Consider the following 7,608-nt stretch of genomic DNA (forward strand, 5'->3'; position numbering starts at 1 on the left):
TTAAAAATAAAAAGTCTTGCTATCCAACCAAATCCAATACAATGAAAATGTTAAAAATGAAAGCTTTGTGGTCCAACCAACTCCATGAGAGATATTGTAGAGTAGAGGGCTGAATTGCAAAAATAAAAAAAAAATTAATTAATAAAAAAATTATAAATTTTTAAAATTTATTTATATATTAATTTATAGTTTATTTTATAAAAATCAAAGGTCAAACAATAAATTTTTACAAAAACACTACTAAAAATATAATTTTATATATTATATAAATTAATTTATAAAAAATCAAAAATCAAAACATAGATTTTGGGAAAAATACACTACATAAAGTAATTTATAAAATATCAATAAATCAAATAATAAATTTATGTAAATTTTTAAAAAGTTATTATGTTTTAGATGATTGGTATTAATTTATAAAAAAAGTTGATATTTTAAAAAAATAAAAATAAAAACAGTGAGAAAGTAGAAAAAGGAGGAGGTCGACTGCTCGTTTTCCCCCCTTGTCCCTCGTCTCCCTCCACCCCTGGCTACTCTGTCTTTAGCAGCCAATGTGTTCGCTATATAATTCTAATCTCTAGGAATTAATCAACACCAATCGAGATCCTCCAATTTAATTGTTGTTTACCTGTGCCTTTTCCAATACATCCAACTTACTAAGGAATCATCCAATCAAAACTATTACATTTCATTCAACAAAGGCATTGTGATTTACTCAATGCCATAAGATTTTTTTCAGGAAGCACAACCAAATTCATAGTGTCTTGTTCATCAAACTCATATTTCCAAACTGAGTATGCAATAACAAAAATTTAAAAGAAAAGGTGACAATCCTTTCATAGGCAATTTTATGAAAGTCTAAAGAAAAGAGTTCACAATTAAAATATCCTCATTGATTCAAAGCTAGCGTGGTTCTCTCCAGAAAACCTGAATATATGGAGAGATTTAAGTTTCTGCCATCAAGCTCATAGCTCAATGGCATGACCCCACTTACATAAGATCAAGGTAGGGACTATCATTGCCCTGAGTTCAAATCCTGCCAAATGCAAAGTGGTAATAACATATCCCCTGTATGTGCTCAAGATGCGTTCCTGGGTGAGCTCCTAAGGTTGGATGGCCAATCCTCAGCCCTACGCATGCCCCTAACACATGGCTTATCCACACTTGTATAACAAAAAAAAAAAAGTTTTAGTTGCATGAACTAATTAACAATAACATGATATATACAATTATAGAAATAGAATTAATTACCTAAAGTATTCTCTTCGTTTCAAGACAAACTCTAATGGTTGCTTCATAGTTTACAACACCCTATATAAATAAATAAATACTATAATATACTAGATAATATTGTTAGTGCAACCGCACTATTTATTGGCATGATTTGACACCTAGACCAAGTGACGTGGAAACTAAGGTGACAAAGCATAATTGATGATGTGGCAAGCATTGTGACATGGCAAAGAGACTTGGAGTGCAAGGCAAACATCTTGAAGATTATGGTGAAGCTATCTTAAAGATCTTGGTGGAGTTATTTTTGGCAATGCATTACAAGATCATATCAAGACCATGCTTAGAGAGATATGATTGAAAACTAAATATGGTGGAGCTTAATTAAAGAAAGATCTATTCATGGTGTGAATGAAGACTAATTGTAGATATGATGAAGATTGATTGAAGATCTATTATTGGGAAGATTTAAGGACCAAACTTGGGTGAATTGAAGATCAAGTTTGGAGAATCTTTGAAGACCAAATTTAGGTGGATTGAAGACTAAGTTTGGCAAGTTTCGTGAAGACGCACAAGGACGTGTGCCCCTTGCGAGGGGACTGCGTGATGAGGAACTGAGGAGGTAGGCTAGTTGCCGGCAGTCGGGATCGGGAGATTTGGCTGCATCGACTCGGACTAAGCATAACCGGGAGGTTGATGGGTCTTGAGGTCGTCCGCAACATAACTAGAACTTAGTCAAGTCAGCAGTCAGGGCCATGTTGCAACTTATGTTACAACAGGAGTTGCAACAGCTAATTTCAGAAGGTTTTTAAATTAGTAGCCGCGGAGATTCTAAAAGAGGTATGTGCTATATTTGGGACGTTGAGGCGTCTATATAAGCTACTTTGCTTGTAGATTGTAGGTGTGACTCTTGGGTGTCTCTTGGAGGAGAGGTGGCGAGCACTAGACAATCTAGAAAAGGTAGTGATCTTCATTGAGAGTGTGAGTGACAAGTATTTGTACTTATGTATTTTTACCTCTTTTAGTGGATTGTTTATCTCCGGGCTTGGCCCCCCAGACGTAGGCGAGTGGACGCCGAACTGGGTTACCAATTTTGTGTGTCTCCTTCTTGTTTTGTTTGTGTGAACTTTCTTTGATGGTTTGTGTGAGATCTATGAGTGCTTGAGTGTTCCCTAAAACTCACAAACCACACCGGCGGAACTAACAAATATAAATCAAGATTAATGGTTGATCATATAGTTAAAGATATTCATCATAATAGTTTAATGATTGGTTGTTGGTAGATTGCACACAACACCAAGGAACATAAAATCAAATTATAAATAATATATGATCTCTTTTGATGATAGGCCAATGCAGTCAGATGCTAATCTAAGTGAATAAAATATTAAAATTCATCTCTATCTAAACTTTTGTGATCATAGCAAACATCTCTGAAAAAATATAAATAGAAATTTTTTAGGCCGATACTCTTTGTTATGAAAAAAGTTCTAATTCTGATCAATAGAATTAGACTAACTAAATTGAGATTAGTATATTTTAATTGAGGATATGAAAAAAATACATTAAATAACTGATAGAGACAGAAGAAAATATTTGTCAGATGAGAAATTTAATCAATTCAAACATGAAGGCCACATTATATATGAATTTGAGTATCATATTTAGAAATTAATTACAACAAAAAAACCACTATTGTTGCAAACAAATATTAAATTTCTCACTAGCTTGTTACATATATCTCTAAATTTACCTTTCCATATGCCTTCTTACATTTCAATTTGTAGCATTTATATAATATTAACTACATTATTTATATTACTGACAAAAAATATTTGAGAAAATGATATTTTCCAACTAATTAAATATTAAGCTTTTTAAAATAATGTAGCGATGAAGTATGTAACTAAAGGTTAACTACTGTAGTGGGATATGTATTTTAATTTTTACTTCGCCAAAATCTTGAAAGTGAATCTTTGAGTTTTCAATTGAATTTTTCAAATAATATGAAAATTTTGTCTTTTTATTCATATTCAACATAAAGAAAAAATTAATTTTTAAATTATCTAATATTTCTTTCAAAATTACTTGGATTTCAAATATTTAGACTTCTAAACTCAGAATTAGTTATCTTTGTATTATCTGTCATTTCATTGATAACACTTAGAATTTACAAAAATAAATTTTAAGGTATATTACATATAAGAACACCAACATAACATAGGTTAAATTGCGGGCAAAATTATGCATACTGTTAATGAGTATAAAATTTTAAATATTATATTTTCAATTACTTTTATAATACTTTTGTAAATGATAATGTGGTTGACATTTTCAAAATGCAAGTGAAGTCTTTGTTTTCTAAAAATCTAAATTATATTTGTTGTGCATAATATATTTTAAATTTATGTTTCAAAGATGGTTTAAAAATAATTAATCTTTATCTAGAAAACAAAAATTTAGATTGTATTTTATTTGTATGAAATTCTACAAAACAAAGGCTAGAATTTAAGAAGTTCTATATTAAAAAAGATATAAGTTGTTAAAAATTTATTATTAATGTTGAGAACAGGTGGAGTTCAGCTTATGCAATACTAGATTGTTCTCATAATTATAGAGATGTTATTTTAATATTTTTCAACTGAAATTTTTTTGAAGTTCAATTAATAGTTATGATTAGGAAGTTAGTAATATGATAAAGGAATTTTTGAAAATTTCCTTAATGTAACTAATTTTTTCAAGCATTTATTATCCCACTATTTTTATGGCAATTAATTATTTATATTATATAAGTGCAATTTTTGTAAAATATAAACATGATCCTAATTTTGCTCCTATTGTTGCTCCAATGGAAATAAAACTTAAAAATACTTTGACAAAATTGAACCTTCTTCCATTGTTGATTTTTTACCCATATTTTTAAATAGATGACACTTTTTATTTAATTGATTTTTATGGTGAAACCATGGGACTTGATCTTTCTTGTTATAAAGATAATTATCATTAATTGTTTTTTCGAAATATATAATGAATATAATAGTGTGCATGGTAATAAATAAGTATCTTTTTGTGAAAAAATATTGAAAGTACTTCTCCATTCACAAAATTCTAAGTCTTTGAACCCATGTTGTAAATATGAATAGAAGAAAATTTGTCACTCCTTGTTCTTCTTCTTTTGCTTTACTAGTACCATTCTAGTTCTTTACATGAATTAAGTCTTTATTTAAGTATTAATTTGAATGATTTTTTTTTTATTTCGGAGAAAATTAATACTTTTAATTATTTCTTATGATGGAAGGCTCAATAACATAATTATCCTATATTGGCATTCTTCACATGTGATGTACTAACTTCACTGATATCTACAAAAGCATAAAGTTAGTGCAAGAAATACCTAGGGTTATGGATGATCAAACGAGTTGAATAATCTAACAAATAACTCAAGTATGTATATTCTTTAAAGGATTGGCTAGATACAGAAGATAGAATATAAAACTAAAGAGAATATGATACTAGTAGTGACAATGGAAAGGATAGTACACCAAGTAAAAGTTCTTACATTGATATAGAATGATTTTATACATAAGCAAGGCTTCAAGAGGATTCAAAACTTCGAAACTCAAAGATCAAATCCTCATATTCAAGGTTTCCAAATTCAAGACCAAAAATTCAAGGTTTCAACTTCTGAGAATAGAAGATATCATGATTTTTTTAAAAAAATTTATAAGATAGAAATATATTTTTTTGTGCTTTTCAAATAAATCACAACTTTTTTTGAAGTTTTTGTACATTGATTTATTAAATAATTTTTTTTCCAATTTGGTTGTTATTATTTATATGTTCAAGTATTGTTCCATATTAAATCTTAATGATATTTTCATATTTTTCATTTAAATTATTTTGTATATGGTGACTTTTTTTAAAAAAAAAAATTCTTACATTCTTTTATAATGTTTTTGTCCCTTGGTAATTTTTTTTTTTGGTCTTTTTTTTTAAAGGGACATTAATTTTGTATGCTTTTCAAATAAATCACAAAGCATTTGGGTGTTTTCTAAATTCATATATATAATTATGAATATAATTATGCAGTAATTTTTTTTAATTCTTACCTTCTTATTACTTGAAATTTTTTTCATATAAAATCTAATTAGAATATTTAATTTTTCCATTCAAATAATTTTTTGTATAGTTATTTATGTTTTTATTTTATTGTATTTGTTTTTTACTTTTTTTATATATATTTTTTATTTATTTTGGTATTGGTTTTTTGAACTTTTAGAGTTTAACTTAAGACTTGGCTGGGACAATACAAGCCCAACTAGGCTAAGTCTTGTCCTATACTGAGCGAACACCTTGGAGTCGATAAAATGTGCTTGCTGGCCATGACAATGAGGAGGCCTAGCCATAACATAGGCAGCCATAGTGCCCTAGCCTACCCCGATCTGAAATGATTTTCATAGGAAATCCTTGACTTTTGTGCAGGTGGCCCAAACTCCATATAAAATGACTTTCATAGGAAAACTAACTAAAACAATTGTGAGGACCTATTAAGAGATCCTAGCTGTGCTCTTTTGAAGAGGTGCTCATGCAGTTTCAAGAGAGTGAATAACATTCAAACATTTAGATTTTTGGTTCTAGTCATTGAGCAAATCATTTCCACATGGCAAGCAAAATTTTTGAAGCGATATATAATTCTAAGTAGGTATAATACCCGAATTGGTCCCTCTACTTTTCTCTCTCTTCCCTTTTGGTCCCTCTACTCATAAATGCTCTCAATTAGTCCCTCTACTCTTGAAAATGGTTCTACTTAGTCCCTTCTACTCTAAAATAGACCAATTATCGGATGTATTTTTCAAGAGTAGAGAGACTAGATGGAAAGAGATTAAGAGTAGAGGGACTAAATTAGGTTATTTTTAAGAGTAGAGGGACTACTTGGGAGCATTTCTGAGTAGAGGGACCAAAAGGGAAGAGAGAGAAAAGTAGAGGGACCAATTTGGGTATTATACTTTCTAAGTAAAGAAAGCAAGAGAAAGGTTAGGAAATTTACCTTTGAAACTTGAAAGAGTACAAGTAGGTTTTTAAATTTTTGGTTGATCGTAAGGGTTAGACTAGGAAGCTCGCTTCCTCATTCCACCGTTGAGAGCACTTCTTAGCACTCGGTTGATGCCACATTTCTAGGAGATGTGAGCGGTGGTTGTGTGGGACCCATGTGTGAGCGGGCCCCAGCCCCACTTTCTCCACCGAGGCTTGTGCACGCCCCTAACAATTTAGCAGGGCTTTTGAGCTGTCTGTTCCACTTGTAAAAATTAAAAGAAAAAAATAAATAGCAAATTCTATTAAAAAAAATCCCCTAAAAAAGTCAGAATTGTTGTTAGTTTGAAGTTTGTGGAGTAAAGCTTCTAGTTTATACAAAAACTCTTCGTCATTAGCCACATAGTCCTTGCTCATAACGCCTGTGCTATCCTCTCCCCCGTGTTATTTCGCCTTTATGACATTAGTAATTTGGACACTCAGTAGTGCCTTCCTTAATGGAGGTGGGGGTATAACTTCATCAAACTTTTTAAAAATTAAAAAGTTTGGCCAAACTTCTATTTCGTATGCTATTTTCCTACATACTTTTTCTTTCGAAATAAAATTTTTGTGAAGAGTTTTGTTAAAATTATGTTTATAATTAGGTTATTTGCTAATACAATATTAATAAATATTCACACGAAATGTTGTTCTTAGGTGGAAGTACAAAGCAATATTATGTTAAAATAAAGTTTATAATTGCATTTATTTTAATAAATGGGAATGTTTATAATCACTCACACTAAAATAAAATCAATAATTATAATTTTAAATATATATGTATAGATATATTTTTGATAAAAACGACAATTGCTATCAAATGAACTAGCAAGTAAAAAGGTGCACTAATTGCGGTAGCATAATGAACCCCTGGGAGTTTATCATATGAGACTTGCTAGCTTGTGGGATGATGACGGCTTACCACATGTATTGATAATGATGTATCATGGACCATAATCCCACAAAAATAATTTTTTTGTGCAGACCACCTTGAAGGCATAGTCGGCATTAGGGGGTTAGTATAATTAAAATATTAATAATTATGATTCATATACAGAAAATGATACTATTTATTATTTTTTTATAATTCTACCCAAACTGTTTAAAATAAGTTAAATAAAAATAGTATTAGATAAAATTGATGGTTAGTAATAATAATAAGTAATATGCCTAGCCAAACATGGATCTTCAAATATTTTTTTAAAATTTTATATTTAGATATATTTTTTAAATAAATTTATCAATACATAATTATCAATTTTTTAGAATATTAATGTAAAAAATAGTAATAATAAATAAACATAAAAA

Source organism: Dioscorea cayenensis, chromosome 2, assembly GCF_009730915.1.
Source record: "Dioscorea cayenensis subsp. rotundata cultivar TDr96_F1 chromosome 2, TDr96_F1_v2_PseudoChromosome.rev07_lg8_w22 25.fasta, whole genome shotgun sequence".
NCBI lineage: Eukaryota > Viridiplantae > Streptophyta > Magnoliopsida > Dioscoreales > Dioscoreaceae > Dioscorea > Dioscorea cayenensis.